Source organism: Giraffa tippelskirchi, chromosome 8 (genome assembly GCF_054371585.1).
Source record: "Giraffa tippelskirchi isolate mGirTip1 chromosome 8, T2T-mGirTip1v1.2.pri, whole genome shotgun sequence".
Classification (NCBI taxonomy): Eukaryota; Metazoa; Chordata; class Mammalia; order Artiodactyla; family Giraffidae; genus Giraffa; species Giraffa tippelskirchi.
In genome coordinates this window covers 128338538-128360673 of record NC_137282.1, presented here as the reverse complement: position 1 = coordinate 128360673, position 22136 = coordinate 128338538, and the positions used below count along the sequence as shown (strand labels likewise).

At 38.3% G+C, this 22136-nt stretch overlaps 1 protein-coding gene and 1 long non-coding RNA gene across 3 annotated transcripts in view; both read right to left on the bottom strand.

The window, feature by feature from the left end:
* Positions 1 to 22136, bottom strand: part of ZFAND3 (zinc finger AN1-type containing 3) — a 318359-nt gene that overhangs the window by 236227 nt on the left and 59996 nt on the right. The window lies entirely within an intron of this gene.
* On the bottom strand, positions 1757 to 6534 carry LOC145518546 (uncharacterized). The gene is made up of 2 exons (XR_014062961.1): positions 1926 to 6534; positions 1757 to 1807 (listed from the first exon to the last, which is right to left on the bottom strand). It is a non-coding gene; the product is annotated as an uncharacterized LOC145518546 (long non-coding RNA).

The following is a 22136-nucleotide window of genomic DNA, read 5'->3' as shown; positions in this document are numbered from 1 at the left end:
TATTTCTAAGGCACCTTCTGGTAATACAACTCTATGAATAATGCTACAGGAAAAAAAGAAAATCACATCCTTCCCCAAACTGTCCTGATAGTAGCTTTCTGGAAAAATATACAGACAGAAAGTCAACACTAATCCTAAAAGATCTTCAGTATGACATACGCTAGCATCTTTCCACCAGAATAGAACCAAGACTTTAATTACTGTGCCGGTTATTGTTTCCAGAGAACTCAAATGGTCCAAGATAATTGTCACCACTCATTTTGAAGTTCACCATGAAGCGGTGTGGGAAGTCAGCTGTATATAAGCATATAAGGAAAGGAAATTTCTTTATAATAAATATTCCCAGTCTCTACCCCAGACCCAGTGAATCAATCTTTGAGCTAATACCTTAGCATCCTTATGTTTTTGTAAAAGCCCACCCAAGCAGAAAGCCAAGTTTCAGAACTGCCACAAACAAATGGGGAAAAATTAGTCAAACAGAACAAAGCAAACAGGCATGGTCCAATTAGCACTAACTTTAAAGTACAGGAGCACCTGACATTTATAATCTAGCTATGATATCAGATCTCTTTACTGTACACTTACATCTCAGGCAACATAATTCTGTCCAAATACACTTGAATCTTTGCATTAATTCATGGTACTCAACATATCAAATTGTACCCAGAAATGCCTTTAATAAACCTTTTATGGATTAATTCTAGCTGCACATATATGTGTATGTATTATGTGTATTATGTATTTATATGTATACAAATGTACACATACATATATTAGCAACCTTTATACCATTTAGCAAGGTGCCTGACAATCTAGCCTCAAACAGCTTTCAAATAAACAAATACAAATAAATCTAATAAATATTTACTGACACCCACATTATATGCCAAGTATTGTGCTAGGTGCTTACGAATACAGCCAAGAACAAGACAAATTCTCACAACACTTATTATTAGCAGGGATATCAGTCATTAAGCAGGCTACTACGGAAGTATCCATCCCTTTTCATCATTTTCCTTATTTTACTTTTAGATGTGAACATTCTGCTTCATCTTTCCCTGGGGCATTATAGAATTCTCACTTTGTCATATCAATCCCTTTAAATTCCCATTTTCATTCTACATGGAGAAAACGTACATCCAAGCAGCCTCTGATACTATTTCAAAGCAACTGGAAAAATCCCAGAATCCACATTTCCATTGGGCTGAGACTTTCCAATATGCCGAATAATGATACTTTATGACCTAGAAGTTCCAATGAATTGGTAGTAAGAAAACATTGATCTGCTTCAGTGGCACTGTAATTGGAATGGTGATTAAATGCATCATGTTAAATTTACCCTGGGCCTTTTCCAGTGTGGCAAATATAAAATGAGCTATCAGCATGAGCAGAGCCTAAACCACTTTCTTTCTAAAATGGTACTTCTCCTGCATGTCAAAGGTGATACATTTGAGCTTCTCCATTAATAATTAGATGGCATAAACATAATACACCACATACACCCATACAGGTGTCCACAGGATGTACACTGCTCAACATGGTTTAGTGTATTAAGCAACTTGGGACAACCTTACGTATGTCAGAGCAGTGCACGTGCACCACTATAGTTAATGGTCTGTCAGCATTTCCATTATAAAGCAATTTTCAAAGGTTTATTGCTCTGCTGAAGAATTTGCTCTGAGCTGAAATTTGGCATTTCAGAAAAGCAAAAACTGTAGCCCATAGTTGTTTATTCCCTTTCAAGTAGGCCAAGTAGTTTGTTTTTTGGTTATTTTGGGGGGGGGGGGATTTTTTTTCTCTAGTTAACCTGGCCCTTTATTTCAGAATTTCTTCATAAAGTCCTCTGGGACTATCCACAGAACAAAAACCACATACCTCACAAAGGGACTACTGTTTGGTAATAGCAGCTAGAAGGTAAAGAGCACAAATTCCAACTTATTTATGGAAAACGATTTTTAAAAAGCAAGCGTATTTCTGATGAACAAATTGTAAGTTTTAAAACTTTATCAGTTCTACCTAGTTATACTATTCATGCTATCAGAGTATGCTGCCATTTATATAAAATCAATGGATAGTTTTTAAATCCTCATCAATTGTTAAGCTGTCTTTTATCCTTCCCACTCAAGAACTATAGCTACTACTGACCTAGCGTGAATTTTACCTACTCTCAACTTCCTCTTACCCTGCAAATTAAAGGGGAAAATTCTGTAAGTAAGAGGTAGACATCAATACCAAGAAATGTTACACTGTATAGTAGGTATAAGTGTGAAGGCAATTTAGAAAATTCAGAAGATGATCAGTCCCTGAATGACAGAGTTCACAGAAAACAATTGTGGTAATCTAGAAGATTGGTACATTAGTGAGAAACTAACAATTTTATCCAATCTCTGGAAACTGTTCTATTAGTCTGAAAGCCTGCCAGTATATTTCATGCTTCAAACAAGGAAAAAGACTGTTCTAGTATTTTAGTTGGTTTCTTGTTCCTCAATCTAACTTGAAAGCTTAAATATTTACACTTTAAATTGCAAGGTTTTTCAACTATACAGCTAATTATATTTCTGATACAACTCTATTCAATAAATAGCAGACTTTTAAGAATGGTTTTCCAAGCTTAAAAGTTCTCATTATGTACAAATAAAGACCCTCTAAAACTGGAGATCAGTGATCAAAGCAACTTTTAAAAATGAACACTTTTTAGAGAAGTATAAACACTCATTCCAAATTACTACTGATATCGGTTAATATATTTTGCCAATTTTCCAACTTTACATTACTCTGAAGACAACTAGCTGTAATCTCAGAATTATATTAAAACCATCTATGAAATCACTTCCAAAGTAACTTCCAAAGTAACAACATAATGTTTGTGAAATGTTTAATAAATGGGATCCAATTAATGATTATAGCTACTGGAAATACAAACACAAATGCATCAGACAAGGATATTAGAAGGGTCCAACAAATATTAAAAAACAAAATTTTGCTTTAGAATTTTTACTGATGTTGTTAAATTCTTTTAATAACATACCTCATATTCAGATTCCAAACTGATTGTACTTTTACCTTCAGCAGGGATTAACCTTACCTGCCAAATTTATAAGTATAAATGCTAAAGTCAAAAAGTCAGATTTACTAAGGACAAAAAAACAAACTAATTAAGATAAACCCTCAATAGCATCAGTATTACAAGTTCATTGGTTTGATGTATAGCATCAGAGATTAAAGTCACTTTAATCTTCTGCAATTTTGTTAAAGGCTCTAGCTAGAAGGTCTGTCCAGTAACTAACCCAAGGACCTGTGAGCCCTTTTGATTTTTGTAAAAGAAACCCAAGTCAGCCCTGTAGACCCTTCTCTGAGGCACATCCTATTTTAAATATAACCCATGTGCCACAAACCTCAGGAGTCTCTAGTCTTCCTGCATGTTTTATTTTTCTCTCTAGTACTAATCACCAATGGGTTTATCATTATATACTCATTATTTACTACTATACGTTTAATTATCCTTGTCTCACCACCACTTGCAACAAAAATAAAAGTTCTATGTAGAACTGTGTTCACCACTGTATTTCCAAAGCATGGAACACTGCATGGAATAAGTTTGCTCAATGAGTTAATAATCCTATTATCACAAACACTAGTAACAAATAGGTTTTCCAGTCCCTACAAAATACAAATGGGAAAAAAAGTACAGGAATAGTATATCCTCTGCTTAGGGGGTTAAATCAATTTAAGAGTAAAACTGCAAACATTCAATATTGCCTATTATTTGAGATTATAAATTTTACATTGACTTTCTAGATAAAAGGATTGTATGTAAACTCTACTTGGAAGATTACTTTCCCCTGAGATTTTCCTGAAAATAGGTATCTTCTAAAAGCCTATCTAAGTGAGTAAAATTTTTAAATGGTAATTTGCATCTCAGAAGCACCAAAAGGGCAGTCTGCTATACAATTTATTCAGTACAAAGTATAAATACATTCTAAATATCAAGGATAATAAGCATGGGAAGAAATCTTCACATATATTCAGAAAGAAATCTATTACAAGGTTTTCTGCAGCATTGTTTCAAGTAAATAAATGACTAAATAAATAGTTAAAATAAGATTGGAAAAAAACCTGAATGTGTATGAAGAGACTAAAGTATACTGTATTTCTTGAGAATAATGTGGAGCTATCCGAAAGAATGACATAATTCTATCCAGTGATATGGAACACCCTATAAGATGCACCTCAGGAAGCGGCGTACAACCAAACACGTGCTGTGTAAACGTGTGACTGTCAAGCTTATACGATATGGAAGGATGCCCACCCACCATCAAAAGAGGCTGATAAGAAGTTGCCGTAGGATAAAGAAACTGAACGAGGGTAAAATGAGTTACTTCTCACCATAAATCATTTGTAACTGTTTGAATTTTTACGATGTGAACATTCGTTTTCTTTTTTTCAAACGGGGGGGAAACTGCAGAATAAAGTTAGAAAGAAATTTTACTCAAAATATGCAAAGATAATAGGCATTTCTATGTCCATCAGGCATAACGGTTAAGATTAGATCAATCTCATTTGACTGGTTTATTTCAAGTATTAATTTACATACTTTGAATTATGTAAATCCAGATACAGAGTCCACCTGTAATGTAGGAGACACAGGTTCAATCCCTGGGTCAGGAAGATCCCCTGGAGAAGGGAATAGCAAACCACTTCTGTATTCTCACCTTGAGAACCCAATGAACAGTATGAAATGGCAAAAAGAGACGACACTGAAAGATGAACTCCCCAGGTCGGTAGGTGCCCAATGTGCTACTAGAGAAGAGTTGAGACAAAACTCCAGAAAGAATGAAGAGGTTGAGCCAAAGCGAAAACAACACTCAGCTGTGGATGTGACTGGTGATGGAAGTAAAGTCCAATGCTGTAAAGAGCAATATTGCATAGGAACCTGGAATGGAATGTTGAATCATGGAACCATGAATCAAGGTAAATTGGAAGTGGTCAAACAGGAGATGGCAAAAGTGAACACTGACATTTTAGGAATCAGTGAACTAAAATGGACTGCAATAGGTGAATTTCATTCAGATGACCACTACATTTTCTACTATGGGCAAGAATCAATTAGGAGAAATGGAGTAGCCCTCACAGTCAACAGAAGAGTCCGAAATGCTGTTCTTGGGTGCAATCTCAAAAAACGCTAGAATGATCTCTGTTTGTTTACAAGGCAAACCATTCAGTACCACACTAATCCAAGTCTATGCCCCAATCACTAATGCTGAAGAAGCTGAAGTTGAATGGTTCTATGAAGACCTACAAGACCTTTTAGAACTAACACCCCAAAAAGATGTCCTTTTCATCATAGGGGGATTGGAATGTTAAGTAGCAAGTCAACAATTAACTGTAGTAACAGATAAGTTTGGCCTTGGAGTACAAAATGAAACAGGGCAAAGACTAACAGAGTTTTGCCAAGAGAACACACTGGTCACAGCAAACACCCTCTTCCAACAACACAAGAGATGACTCTACACATGGACATCACCAGATGTTCGATACCAAAATCAGACTGATTATATTCTTAGCAGCCTGATTATATTCTTCACAGCCAAAGATGGAGAAGCTCTATACAGTCAGCAAGAACAAGACCAGGAGCTGACTATGGCTCAGATTATGAACTCCTTATTGCCAAATTCAGACTTAAATTGAAGAAAGTAAAGAAAACCGCTAGAGCATTCAGGTATGACCTAAATCAAAGCCCTTACAACTATACAGTGGAAGTGACAAATAGATTCAAGGGATTAGATCTGATAGACAGAGTGCCTGAAGAACTATGGACGGAGGTTCATGACATTGTACGGGAGGCAGTGATCAAGACTATCCCCAAGATATAGAATGGCAAAAAGGTTGTCTGAGGAGGCCTTACAAATAGGTGAGAAAAGAAGACAAGCAAAAGGCAAAGGAGAAAAGGAAAGATATACCCATCTGAATGCAGAGTTCCAACAAATAACAAGATAGCTTTCCTAAGTGATCAACGCAAAGAAATAGAGGAAAACAACAGAATGGGAAAGACTAGCAATCTCTTCAAGAAAATTAGATATACCAAGGGAACATTTCATGCAAAGATGAGCACAATAAAGGACAAAAACGGTATGGACCCAACAGAACCAGGAGATATTAAGAAGAGATGGCAAAAATACACAGAAGAACTATACAAAAAAAGATCTTCATGACCCAGATAACCACGATGGTGTGATCACTCACCTAGAGCCAGATGTCCTGGAGTGTGAAATCAAGTGGGCTTTAGCATCACTACGAACAAAGCTAGTGGAGGTGATGGAATTCCAGCTAAGCTATTTCAAATCCTCAAAGATGATGCTGTGAAAGTGCTGCACTCAATATGCCAGTAAATTTGGAAAACGCAGCAGTTGCCACAGGACTGGAAAAGGTCAGTTTTCATTCCAATCCCAAAGAAAGGCAATGCCCAAGAACACTCAAACTACTGCACAACTGCACTCATCTCACACGCTAGCAAAGTAATGCTGAAAGATTTCCAAGCTATGCTTCAACAGTACGTGAACTGAGAACTTCCAGATGTTCAAACTGGATTTAGAAAAGGCAGAGGAACCACAGATCAAATTGCCAACATCCACCGGATCATTGAAAAAGCAAGACAATTCCAGAAAATGTCTACTTCTCTTCACTGACTACACTAAAGTCTTTCACTATATGGATCACAACCAACTGTGGAAAATTCTTCAAGAGATAGGAATGTCAGACCACCTTACCTGACGCCTAAGAAATCAGTATGCAGGTCAAGAAGCAAAAGTTAGAACCAGACATGGAACAACAGACTGGTTCCAAATTGGAAGGCTGTATATGTCACCCTGCTTATTTAACTTATATGCAGAGATCATAATGCAAAATGCCAGGATGGACAAAGCACAAGCTGGAATCAAGATTGCCGGGAGAAATATCAATAATCTCAGATAAGCAGATGATACCACCCTTATGGCAGAAAGCAAAGAGGAACTAAAGAGCCTCTTGATGAAAGTGAAAGAGGAGAGTGAAAAGGCTGGCTTGAAATTCAACGTTCAAAAAAATAAGATCATGGCATCCAAAAAATAAGATCATGGCATCCAGTCCCATCACTCATGGCAAATAGATGGGGAAACAGTGGAAACAGTGACAGACTTTATTTTCTTGGGCTCCAAAATCACTGCAGATGGTGATTGCAGCCATGAAATTAAGACACTTACTCCTTGGAAGAAAAGCTATGACAGCATATTGAAAAGCAGAGACATTACTTTGCCAACAAAGGTCCGCATAGTCAAGGCTATGGTTTTTCCAGTGGTCATATATGGATGTGAGAGTTGGACTATAAAGAAAGCTGAGCGCCGAAGAATTGATGCTTTTGAACTGTGGTGTTGGAGAAGACTCGTGAGAGTCCCTTGGACTGCAAGGAGATCCAACCAGTCCATCCTAAAGGAGATCAGTCCTGGGTGTTCATTGGAGGGACTGATGTTGAAGCTGCAACTCCAATACTTTGGCCACCTGATGCGAAGAGCTGACTTATTGGAAAAGACCCTGATGCTGGGAAAGAGTGAAGGCAGGAGAAGGGGACGACGGAGGATGAGATGGCTGGATGGCATCATCGACTCGATGGCCATGGGTTTGGGTGGACTCCGGGAGTTGGTGATGGACAGGGAAGACTGGCATGCTGCGGTTCATGGGGTCGAAAGAGTCGGACACGACTGAGCAACTGAACTGAACTGTATCTAATCCATTCCACACAACAGGCCAGTGAAAGAGAATAACAGAATAGGTATTACAGAAAAGGCAACCATCTCTCACATAGGGAAATGCCTTCTTCACATCATGTAAGTGGGCTTCCCTGGTGGCTCAGTGTCAAAGAATCCACCTGTACTGCAGGAGACAAGGAGACACGGGTTCAATCCCTGAGTTGGAAAAATCCCCTCAAGGAGGGCATGGCAATCCACTCCAGTATTCGTGCCTGCAAGATCACATGGACAGAGGAGCCTGGCAGGCGACAGTCCACAGGATCAAAAAGTGTCGGACACAAATGAAGCAACAGAGCACGCACATCATGTAAGCAGCCAAGAAGAGTCAGAAGGAGAACCAAGAGTTCCTGGCTCTTAGACTCAGGGTCTTCCAAGGCAGAACATATTCATTAAACAACTGTTAACTGGGAACATACTCATAAATCATATGCATAAATTTCTCACTCAAAATTATTAATTATGACGACTCCAGAAAAGCAAAGCTTGTATGTTTTTAGCTGGGGTAAGAATACAGAAGGAACTAAAGTGATTCTTGATATTATGAGCAGCTACACCTAGCAGGTACATGTTATTTTTTTAAATTCCTGTTTCTGTCTTATCTAAAAATAAGAATGAGTGCTAAATGCAAGCAGTAACGTAACAAACTACAAGGCCTGGTTGTTCAAATGAAGTATCATGAGAGGTATCCTAAAGATGATGAATGGAACATATATTAACGTGTCAAATCTTTTCACTTTTCTAACACAACTCCACAAGTAATCGGAAAAAAAAAAATCATCAAAATAAATCACTGCTTAAAATATATACTGTGGAACTTCTAAAAATGAAATATACACTTGAAAACAATAAAAATAATTATACAATAAAGGTCAGATCAACAAACAAGGATACATTTTCTATTTTTTCAAGTCTTGTTGGTTGCTGAATCATACTCAAATCAAATACACTCTAGGCACTAGGTAAGTATTTTACAGCAGCAACACTCATAGCAAATTCCAGACTCACCAAGAGGGCCCCATAACCCAGTATCAAGGACACTGGGTCTCAGAGGCATTTATTATTTTCCTTTCACCTTCCTATGCCTTTGTTAACTATAACACAAGAAGTAAGCTATTAAATTCAATGCCTGACTCTCAGGCTGACCTCTCTCTTCTCAGCGTGGCAGATACTACTGGTAGCATACCCAATCATACCTCCTTCCTCATAACTCAACAAAATCCGCTTTTTTTTTCCTGTGGCCCCAGCCTTAGCACCAAGGGAGAAATCAAGACTGGTCTAGGACTGTATGGCATCCATTGTTCCTCTCTGCCAACAACTGGTGCAGATGTGGCTATGTAACTCAGTTCTGGCAAATGAGACATAAAGGGAAGTTTCTGGAGGTGGGAGGTGGCAGAGGAGTTAACCTGGAAAAGTTATAAAAGACAGAGAAGAAGGAGAAATTTCTTTTTTCTCTTCCTCCTTCATTGCTTCTTCAAATGTCTTCATGTGAAGGGGGATACTTGCGGCTACGGGAGGCACTTTATGATCGTAGTGGTTAGGACCAGCACACGGCAGAGCTGCTGATTCTACCCTGGAACCACCGACTATGGACTGCTCAAGTGAAACAACAACTGGCTGTGCAGTGTAAGCCCACTACTCAAAAGGTGGTCCACAGACTACAGTCAGACTACAAAGTGTGTGTTACTAGCCCACAATGAGAAAAGTACAGAAGTTGAGAGCAAGCTTTCAGAAACTTAATAGCAATTTTAATTCTCCCAATTTTATTTTATGAAATATAGCTCTGCAATAAATTGAAATTTTGAAAAAACAAAAAACTGGCCCATCATATAGTGGAAAAACATTTCAAGTCATTTGTTTGAAATATTATGTCACTAGCGGCTAAAACTATTGGGGGAATTAGCATTATCCAAGAGAAAGTAGTCTATACAAGTCCTCTTATATTCTCACCCATTTTAAAAGCCATTCAGTTCAGTGGCTCAGTCATGTTCGACTCTTTGCGACCCATGGACTGCAGCACAGCAGGCTTCCCTGTCCATCACCAACTCCCGGAGTTTATTCAAACTCATGTCCATTGAGTCGGTGATGTCGTCCAACCATCTCATCCTCTGTCGTCCCCTTCTCCTCCCACCTTCAATCTTTCCCAGCATCAGGGGCTTTTCAAGTGAGTCAGTTCTTCACATCAGGTGGCCAAAGTATTGGAGTTTCAACTTCAACATCAGTCCTTCCAATGAATATTCAGGACTGATTTCCTTTAGGATGGACTGGTTGGATCTCCTTACAGTCCAAGGGACTCTCAAGAGTCTTCTCCAACACCACAGTTCAAAAGCATCAACTCTGCGGCACTCAGCATTCTTTATAGTCCAACTCTCACATCCATACATGACTACTGGAAAAACCAAAGCACTGACTAGATGGACCTTTGTTGGCAAAGTAATGTCTCTGCTTTTTAATATGCTGTCTAGGTTGGTCATACCTTTCTTCCAAGGAGCAAGCATCTTTTAATTTCATGGCTGCAGTCACCATCTGCAGTGATTTTGGAGCCCAAAAAATAAAGTCTGTCACTGTTTCCATTGCTTCCCCATCTATTTGCCATGAAGTGATGCAATGTGAAGTGATGCCATGAAGGAGTATGTCAAGGCTGTATATTGTCACCATGCTTATTTAACTTCTATGCAGAGTACATCATGAGAAATGCTGGACTGGATGAAGCACGAGCTGGAATCAAGATTGCTGGGAGAAATATCAATAACCTCAGATATGCAGATGACACCACACTCACAGCAGAAAGCGAAGAACTAAAGAACCTCTTGATAAAAGGGAAAGAGGAGAGTGAAAAAGTTGGCTTAAAAGTCAACATTCAGAAAAATAAGACCATGGCATCTGGTCCCATCACTTCATTTTAAAAGCAACCTTTCTGCAAACAAAACTTACCAAGTGAAATTAAACAAAAATAGAAACGAACATGATCCGGAGAATAGCACTTTGGTCTCTCATCTAATCATAATTTCTAAGAATCCCAGAGCACTGTGCAAAAGGGAAGTCATGTAAGAAAATTCAATGCACATACAATCCAAATGACATGAAAAAACTAATCTCTAAAAGAATAAAGCATAAATGATTGAATCATTATGCATTCCTACTGATGCCATAATTATGCAGCTACATTTCAGATGTTAATTCTCTTTAGAATACAATATTATCTGACTTCATTAAACTAGTCCAGAGCTCAGCTGAGCTGATCAATTACAGGTTCAGAGACTGAGCTATGTGACATTCAAACTTGACAGTCAGTCTTGCTTTAAAAAAAAGTTAATGCACAATGGAAAACTTTTTTTTACTCATCTATTGCAACTTTTCCAAATCACAATCTACAAAAATTTTTAATCATAGACTGAGATAAAAAAGTTGCACCACATGTATGAAAAATTTATAGCTGGAGACTTAGAAAACTAGTTACACCAGGAAGATGTAACACCATTAAGAAAATAACTTATGGTTCCACCCTACAGTCTTTTTCTTTTAAATAAACCAGGAAAACAGGTTTCCCAGGTGGCACTAGTGATAAAGAATCCGCCTGCCAATTCAGGAGACACAAGAGATGGTTCGATCCCTGATTCTGGAAGATCCCCTGGAGTAGGAAATGGCACCCGACTCCAGTATTCTTGCCTGGAAAATTCCATGGGCAGAGAAGCCTGGTGAGCTACATACAGTTCATGGGGTTGCAGAAGAGTTGGACGTGACTGGGTGAATGAGCACACAATGCACACGTTGGAAAACGCACAGGAAGAAGGGTCTGTGAATGCCTCTTAGCAAAGTCATAAAAGTAGAAATCTCAACACAAAGAAAAGCCCAACTGTACATGAGATGGAATAACTTTACAATGCTTTTGTCAAGGCCATTTGTTTTTCAAAAGGCTATATATTAATTTCTCAAAAAATATGTCAGATTCTGTAATCAATAGCTAAAAGAGCTTATCTTGAAATTATGGGTATATTAACAAATATCTTAACAGCCTTAGATTAATTCAATGATTAAAAGCTTAACTACTAACCAAGGCAACCATATTTTTGGCAAAAATTATGGAATCTGCATCTAGTACCAAATAGATATCAATCTACACAGAAACAAAACTAAATCACAATTGTACATTCAAATTGCCTTGGACATGAACTATCAACAAGATACTTTTTTTTTCCCCACTCCAAGGGTGGAGGTATAATCCACATAGAAGTGAATATTTATCTTTTAGAAAAAGGTTAGAATAAAGACCTCACATTCCTAAGGCACATATGAAGCATCTTTCAGCGACGGCAGGAGCAGTGAGAAGATGAACACACACAACTCGGAGCAATAGTCTTTACTTTCAAGAAGAAAGTCACGATAACCCTGTTTAATACAGATCCTCAACACACGACAAGGACGATAAATGCAGCCTCAACACACGACAAGGACGATACATGCAGCCTCAACACACGACAAGGACGATACATGCAGCCTCAACACACGACAAGGACGATACATGCAGCCTCAACACACGACAAGGACGATAAATGCAGCCTCAACACACGACAAGGACGATAAATGCAGCCTCAACACACGACAAGGACTATAAATGCAGCCTCAACACACGACAAGGACGATAAATGCATCTCTTTTAAACTATGGAGCAGCTCTGATGTACATTTTTTACAAGAGAATTACTTCCATTACTCTGCAATTTCACTGCTTTCAAATCCAAGAACAAAATCCATACCTAAGAATGAAGCCTAAAAGAAAAATAAAAGGGGCTCGTTTCACCACATCACCACACTTCCTACTTCATTAAAACTTTCTTTATACTTTATAATTTTCAATGACAGAATAAATTACCAGATAAAAGAACAGAAGCATAATCTAAGGCCAATAGCTTCTTGATTATAACTGCTATAACAAGGAATGACTTGCAGCACATACGTGGATATTCATACAAACATATACCAAGCCGAGGCAAACTCTTTAACTGAGCAAACACGTGCTGAAGAGATCAGTGTGGAATGGTGGGGCCTTTCCATGCTATGAGTTCCTGGTGGCTCCGACAGTAAAGAATCCACCTGCAATGCTGAGACCAGGTTCAACCCCTAAGTCAGGACGATCCCCTGGAGAAGGGAACGGCAATCCACTCCAGAATTCTTGCCTAGAAAGTTCCATAGACAGAGGAGCCTGGCGGGCTACAGTCCACGGGGTCACAAGGATTCGGACACAACTGAGCGACTAACACTTTCACTTCATGCTGTAATAATGAAAAGTTTCCTCGAATTTCAGAAATCACTAGTCCTGCCCAATATGAACTGTTTCAGGATTCAGTCTATCAAAGCAACTAGGCTTGTACTTTAACAGGTCAAGTCTAAATGTCTAAGTGTCCACACAAGGAATAGAGGCCCAGAAATGCTTAAGGGACCTGTCAAATATCTTATTACTCCTTAATTAAAACCCAGCATCAGTTTGTTATCTAGTTTGGTTGTGGTACTCAAGGTTGAATTTCAGCATATTCTTTAGACTTGCAAGACATTTTTTCAACATCCCAAACAATTCAATTTTGTTCAGAACTAAAAAGAAATGAGTTATCACGCCATGAAAAGACATGGAGAAACCTTAAAAGAGTACTATGAAGTGAAAGAATCCAACCTGAAAAGACTCCAACCTGTATGATTCCAACTATATGACATTGTAGAAAACTCAAAACTATGGGACAGCAAAAGGATGGGGAATTCCCAGGGGCTGAGGTGGAGAATGGGATAAAAAGGTAGAGTGCATGAAATTTTAGGGCAATGAAAGTACTCTGTATATTACAGTGATGAACAGATGTTGTTACATTTGTCCAAACCCACAGAAGTACCACACCAAGAGTGAACGCTAACATAAACTATGGGTTTGGGGTATATATGAGGTGTCAACATAGGTTCATCAGTTGCAACAAAGGGACTCAGCTGGGTGATGCTGATTATGGGCGAGGCTATACATATGTGAGGGCAGGAACTATATGGGAAATTTCTATACCTTCCTCTCGATTTTTCTATGAACCTAAAACTGCTCTTAAAGAATAAAAGCATTTGCTCAGCTGCTTTTGCTCAGAATTGTAAAGACTTTGTTTTTTACAAACAAATTATATGTCCTAACCTTAACAAGTACTCCCTCCTTGGGCAAAGGGACAGAAATAGATTAAGAGGGCTGTATCAAGTGTATGATTTGATCACTGCCTCTCAGTGAACAGAATCCGAAGAGTCTATGGTTAAATGCTTAATTTGGCCATCCCATAACAGGAGGAAACAAGAAATCACTGCCCGTACAAACAGCTTTTAACATTTTTAACTAATTCAGTGTTATTAACCTAAGTCCATGGTTGTTCCTTTCTATTTCAGAGGAAACGCAAAAGGAGGAACACTTTTGTTAACACTGGCCGTACCTTAAAATATCCACCTCCCAGCCCCACTTTCAGTGACCTAAACACACAATTGGCTTGTCATTGAAAAGGACACTATCTTTGCACTAGCCATGCTTTAGAGAACCTGGAAAATTAACACTGAGCACATTTCTACTGCATCACCAGTGAAATTAAATTGGCTATTAGGAAGCAAAAAGAACAAAACTGTACTGACACACACCACTTGTACCCCAATGACCTGAAGTGATAATGTAATTTATCCAGGGACATTTTTGAACTTATGTAACCATATACCAGCATTCAGAGGAATAATTTTTTAAACTACATCTGTTGAAATTCTAAATACAGTCTTCAATCCCACCCGTCTCAACCCCCACCCCTATAGTCCTTGCTCTCTTAACACAGAATCTCTTCTTTCAAACCCTAAGAAACCAGGAACAAAAATCTCAATGAAAGTTCAAAAGACTTAAAATTCTTGTTTTTACCCCTTAGGGGTCATTGCTATGTTCAAAACCCTATATCGTGGGTACCTTTTGGCTAAGGAGATTGGAAAACGGCAAAACCCCAGCAGCCCAGCTCTTTTCTTTTCATATTAGTGAAGCGAGGGAACCTGTGGACGAGGAAGAGATCTAGCCTGCCCCAGAGCTAACAGCCTCCCTCCTGGTACCTGTTGCTGGCCTAAGCAGAAAGATACAACAAGCAACCAAATCTAGATCTCTGGCATCACTTTACAGGACATTAATAATGACTCTGACAGTCTGGTCAGCCACCGCCCAGCTCTGTAATAATTTAGCCCTCATAATCCCAGCCCACCCCTGCAGGCTACCTCTTATGACACACTAGCACACAAAAGTAGGGGATCTAATAAGGAACTTTTAAAAGCATTTTAGATGAAACAGCAATTTATGATCTGTAACTATATATCTTTTTAAAAATACTTTCCATTAATGAATATATCCTTTATGAAAGATATTTGCAGAGCTTAAAACATTCCTGAAAAACTAAATTCTGAACAAATTATTTTTGGCAATATTTTCTCAAAACTTGTAATACAGTTGTTTTAATTCCTTTAAAAATTTTAATTCAGAGGAGTTATCTCATCCTGGAGGATTTTTCCAGCTTGATCTTCAGTTCCAAGTGGCTCATTCTAGTCAACTCTGGAACATCTCCAGTGAAAGATTCTCTCTGAACTCCCTCAGTAAGTTACTCCATTGTCTGACTGACCTCTGTCAGGTAAAATTTTAGCAGCAGATTAGGACATTTTTCTTTTTCAGTTCCAGAACAAAGTTGTTTTTAGATCAAAAAGAACTGCTGCAGCATCCCTGCTGACACAATAGGATAAAGCAAAGAAGAAAAGCACTGGTTAATACCACTCAGCTACTGGAGAGTTTATATCTAAAGCTTGAATATAGTTTTGAAATACGAAGCTTAAAGTAACATGGACAGCCAGAGTGTGTGGTTTTGCTGCTACGTTTTTTTAAATTAAATCCTTTAATAGCTATTTTGTCCATTCACCTTTCTGTTAATACCAACAAAGGGGGAGAAAAAAAAACATTTCATGCTGGTAAATGCTTTATTGACCTAACTCTTACCTGAAAAAAAAAAACGACCCATATCTCACAACCTCTAAAAGCTTCTGGGTTTTTTTTAAGCCAAATATACAAAACATCACATGCAAAGGTTTTGCTTTTAATCCTTATAATACAGTCAGGAGCTAGCACTAATGGTCTGTACCCATGCATAGCCTGTTACACAACTCCCTCAAAAATTTCCAAATCAACATCTTTGAGGTATCTTTGAGGTACAGTTTAAAATTAGTTCCAAGAATTAAATCAAATATATCCGGTAACAAGTGTTATTTAGTTTTTCATACCCAAACTCAGATTCGAAAGGATCTATTATATACAACACATCGTCTACCAATAATGAATTTACTACTATGCATATTTAGACAAAAAGTATGTTTATTCATCCACTTCATTCAGTCAGCTAAATACTCTTAAAATAAACAAAGTTCCAGACCCACATATTTAACTACCTTTGATTATGCAGTGAATCCATTTAAGTTGGGTGTTCTGACACAGGGAGATATGTACATATTTGCTAATTACAGACAGAAAAAACTGTACTGAATATCCACAAGAAATAATTAACTCTGGTATGCAAACCCATGAGGGTATCAAATAAAGAGGATTCCATTCAATCCTCCCTACTTTCTAAAATTCCATCTCTCATACAACCCCTGAAAAAACACTTTCGCATCCAGAAATGAAAATTAAGAGGTAGAGCAGAAACCTGTTCTTGCTGGACCAAAGATCTGTGAAGCATCCTACCTCAAATAAAGACAATCTGAGCAAGATGGTTCCAACCCATTCTCTCTGTCATTCTATCCAATCCCCACTCCAAGGTGCAGTTTGCTAGAAATATAAAGCCAGCAATTACACAGGTCATGGGGTTGAATGAAGAACAGCATGTTTACTTAGGCTGATAGTCAACCACACAAAGGATGGATGTGAGTGGTTTCCCTTCCAAGTTCCTGACCCCAACTGCGACCAGCAAGGATGTCTGCTCCACTCACAATGTTAAATCAATACAATCAAACCTTGTCGGTAGGATTACTTCAACAGACTGAGAAATGGTTATTTGGAACAGCTAGCTGTCCTGAAGCAAAAATGAAACACTTTCCTAGCTCTTTAAGAACCTTATCAGGAACACTGAGGATTGAATACTACCTATGCAGTGAATGAAGAAAATTCCCCTTTTTACTTCTCTTTCCACCTCTAATTATAAAGTGTCTCTCCCTTGCCACTCCAAGAAACCTGACTAATCGGATCTGTACAAACATTTCTGAGAAACTCAACTAATTCTCCCAAACGTAATAGCTTGAAGTTGCTTCCTTTACTTCTCTCAGCTTCAAAAAAATATCTACACAACTAGAAACAAAGGAAATAATCAATTCCCATGGCAATCTGGGACCCATATTAAGTATTAAATGAGAACATTACACTAAAGAATTTTTACCTCCACAAACATCAATGAAGCAATGCTTCCAAATGAGAAGTGATATGATTTGTCCATGCTCAGGATAAACAATAAAAATCATCACTGTATTTATTCCCACTGGAAAAAGGATGACATATTGTCAAGAACATCGTTAAAATATATATACCATTGAACACCTATACAAAACTCTTCACCCTCCTTCCACATGCATGAAGTGCTTGCATAAATATACAACATTAAAACCCAGGATCCATGTGTCACTCAAGGATATGACTGCTGCAGGCACAGAATTAATTAGTATCTTTCAAGAGTTTCCACAATGAAGCAGCAATTTCTTCAAAGAAAAAGAATTTAATAAATACACATAAATAACTAAATATCTACAGTAACCTACTTCAATAAGCCAATTTATATGTGTGTGCATTTTAATCTCAGAAATAAGTCCAAAAGATCATGCAACAACCACCCCATTCCAGGCCAATGGAGATGGAGCTCTACATAATAATATTCTTGCATCAATATGTGCATAAGAGGCTCATTTCTCTTTCTACCACACTCCAAAATGCCCTTTGCCTCTATCGTAAAAAGGCACACATCAGGCACACATTGTAATTGACTGCTGTTCTTTACAGACCTTTAGAGGTTAATATGAGAGACTGACCAAAGATAAAATTAAGTATCTACTTATCGCCTCAAAAGAACCACACTGTTTTAATGTGCATTAAACAAATATAAGAACTGCTACAATAAGAACATATTCTAAAAATATAGTCTTTGACATACAACAGGGATAAGACCCTTCCTTTTCTGTATTTTCCTCCATAGCTTATCACCACGACCGAGAAGTGTCTATTTTAAAACCTTTCTGGGTAATAACCTAGAGGGGTGGGAAGGGGTGGGAGGTGGGAGGGAGGTTCAAGAGGGAGGGGACATATGTGTACCTATGACTGATTCAGGTTGATGTATGCCAGAAACCAAAGCAATATTGGAAAGCAATTATCCTTCAATTAAAAACAAACTTTAAAAAATAAATAAAACTTTTCCAGGGCTTCCCTGGTGGTCCAGTGGTTAAGAATCCTCCAGCCAATGCAGGAGACACGGGTTCCATCCCCGGTCTGCCTCAAGGAAACTAAGCCCGGGAGCCGCAACTACTGACGCCCACGCTTCTAGAGGCCGTGTCCTGCAACGAGAGGCCCGCACACCCAACAAAGAGTAGCCCCTGCTCACTGCAACTGGAGAAGCCCGCATGCAAAGACAAAGACCCAGAGCAGCCAAATAAGTAAATCTTTTAAAAAATAAAAACAATAAATAAATAAAACCTTTCTAGAGCTACTTGTTCTGCTGTAATACTGACAGAGATGCCTTCTCGTACCACTAAGACATAGACAAGAAGTTCCTTCACCTATTCAGGAGTTACTAGCTACTCTACTTAATAGCTTATACCAAGAAAGAGTAAAGAATGGTATATCTGCTAAAGTTAAAGGCAGAAACAAATCAGCACCCACAGGATTCTAACAGCTGTCAGGGAAATGAAAATAAAATCTGGATAACTGATAACCTGAATTCATTTCGTTTCTGCTGTGCCTTCCTCATCTTTATATCAACCCAATTTAAAATAATCAATTTCCTTTATCTTCTATCTCACCTTTTCCCATTAGGTTACACATGCCAAACCAGCAAATTTCCAAATATTCAAGAAATAAAAAACTTTTTCAAATGGCATCTTACAAAGAATATGAATATAAAACTGAAAAAAACAAAGTCTTCTAAGGTAAAAATATTTTCTCAGTTCAAATGTAAAGCTTTCATATACTATAAAGTTAACTACTGTTAGAAAAAAAAAAACCGCTAACAATTAACATACACTGAAATCAGGGATTATAAGGATCATATACTGATATTAAAATACTATACAAACAAGACCATATAGATGGCAATCAAGAAAATACTGACTCAAACACTTAAATTGCTAATGATAACAGATTGGTTTTTATCTTAAACAGGTCACCTCACAGCCTTGAAAGTGAAAGTCGCACAGTCGTGTCCGACTCTTTGCAACCCCCATGGACTATACAGTCCATGGAATTCTCCAGGCCAGAATACTGGAGTGGGGGAGCCTTTCCCTTCTCCAGAGGATCTTCCCAACCCAGGGATTGAACCCAGGTCGCCCACACTGCAGGCAGATTCTTTATCAGCTGAGCCATAAGGGATGTGCTTTAAACACAGATGACAAAAAACATTTTAAGATCCACATATAAATGACAACATAAGTGCAACAATTAATACATTAGTGGTAACCGATGTATTAAAACTGAGTTTACGTTTGAAATAAAATTATTATCAAAGGTTTACGAAAGCCATTAAAAAGTACCTCCAGAGAACACTAAGCAACTATTTCAAATGTTCTAAGCCACAGTCTACTACATTATAGCTCTGAACCACCTCACAGGAACATCTCCAAAGGAGAAGCAGGGGACAAGAAGCAGGGGACGGGGGCAGGGACAGGATTTATTCCTTCTAAAATTAAAAATACTAAAATGATTATTTGACCCTGAACTCTAAATATGTCTAAGAATATATAATCCTATACTCCAGTATATCACTATAAACTGCTGTCCTTCATATTCAAAGGTGAAACTGATGACTGTTCCTCTAGTGAACCTGAGTTCACTAGATTAGCCATCTCACCCAAAGATGGGCTGGAAAATCCGACAGGTAACAACTCTGCCCCAAGCAGATAAGCCAAGGACCAACAGGGCAGCCAGTTGGCCAAGTTCAGCCAAGTCATTTTTTAATGACCCACAACTAAGAATGATGTCATAAATTGAATTGTATCACCCCCCCACCCCAAGAAAAGATACATTGAAATCTTAACCTCCAATATCTCAGAATGTGACCTTACTTGGGTATAGGGCCTTCACAGAGGTAATGGAGTTAAAATGAGGTCATAGAGGTGGGCCCTAATACAGTGGACCTGAGAGGATGTGACGTGGCACAGGGAGAGAGAACCATCTACAAGCCAAGCAAACAGGCCAGAACAGATCCTCCCCTTACCCTAAAAAATCTCTAAGCACCTAATTTGCCAACACCTCCAGCACCCTGAGACAGCCAATTTTTGTTGTCTAAGCCATCTAGTTTCTGTTTGTTACAGGAGCCCTAGCAGACCAGTACAAATGGTTTTGTTTTTTTTTCATTTCAAGCAGTTGGAGGCAGAGGGAATCTAAGAATGTTATTCTGCAACATGTGAAAATTATACAATGTCACATTTCAGTGTTGATAAAGTTTCACTGGAACACAGTCACACTTCTTCACTTAAACACTGCCTACAACTGCTTTTGGACTGCAGTGGCAGAGTTGAGTATCTGCAACAAAGAGTATATGAACTAAAATATTTACTCTCCAGCCCTATCTAGAAGTTTCCCAATCTGAGATAACTTTTGTGGCACAAGGGATCACATCGTACAATGTAGATGCACCCCAGGAAGGTCAAGATGTTATCATTTTCCATCTTTCTCTCAGCTGCTCTTCACTTTCCTGTTTTTCTTCCAAAAATTAGTTACATCACTCCCACTTTTCAAGGCTACTATGTATAGATTAAGTGATGGATAAGTGTATGTACTTCTTTAAGCTGTAAAATATAAACATATAAAGGTTATAAAATTTCACCACACCACAAGTTGTAACAAACAATTTTAAGGGCAATAACTTACATATTCCTATACCATGAACCTGAGAAATCTATCAATGTTAGATTTATGTAACTAATAAAATTAGATAAATATGACTAAATAAAATAACCTCAATTTGACTGTCAATAACAGACCCAAGAAGCATAACTACATAAATGATCCCACTAAAACTCAGTAAGACTGATCAAGCAAACAAGTGTTATATATTAATTAAGGCTGTGTCTGCCTTTTATTATCAAACTACCAATTTATCGTTCAAATACTAGGGGAGCTAGCACATGGAAAGAATGATAAATTGTGCCTGCAGTAATTTTAGTTTCAATTTCCTAAAAGCTAAAACTTCCTAATATCCGTTCATTCAAAAACAATTAATTAGGTACTACTGCTATAATCAACTGTTTGGCAGCAGAGGATGAGATGATCAATAGTATCACTGACTCAATGGACATGAAGCTGAGCAAATTCTGGGAGATAGTGAAGGACAGGGGAGCCTGGGGTGCTGCAGTCCATGGAGTCACAAAGAGTCGGACATGACTTAAGCAACTGAACAACAACAATCTACTATAGTTGAACAAAAAGGTCACATACCCTATGATCTGATAATTCAATTACTCGCTACCATCTAATAGAACTGTATGCACATGTATACCAAAAGACATGTAAAAGAATCTTCAAGCAGCACTTTTTTGAAATAGGCCCAAAATGAAAATAATCCAAATGCCTTTTTTTTTTAATTAATTTAATTGGAGGCTAATTACTTTACAATATTGTAGTGGTTTTTGCCATACATTGACATGAATCAGCCATGGGTGTACATGTGTTCCCCATCCTGAACCCCCCTCTCCCAAATGCCCATTAATAGTTGAAGGGATAAATGAATTATCATATTCACACAGTGAAATATTTTGCAGCAGTGAGAGTGAATTTACTCCTACACACAACATGGAATAAAATAACAACTGCTGCTGCTGCTGCTAAGTCGCTATAGTCGTGTCCGACTCTGTGCGACCCCATAGACAGCAGCCCACCAGGCTCCACCGTCCCTGGGAGTCTCCAGGCAAGAATAGTGGAGTGGGTTGCCATTGCCTTCTCCAGTGCATGAAAGGGAAAAGGGAAAGTGAAGTCGCTCAGTCGTGTCCAACTCTTAGCGACCCCATGGACTGTAGCCTACCAGGCTCCTCCATCCATGGGATTTTCCAGGCAAGAGTACTGGAGTGGGGTGCCATTATGACAAAAAGCAAG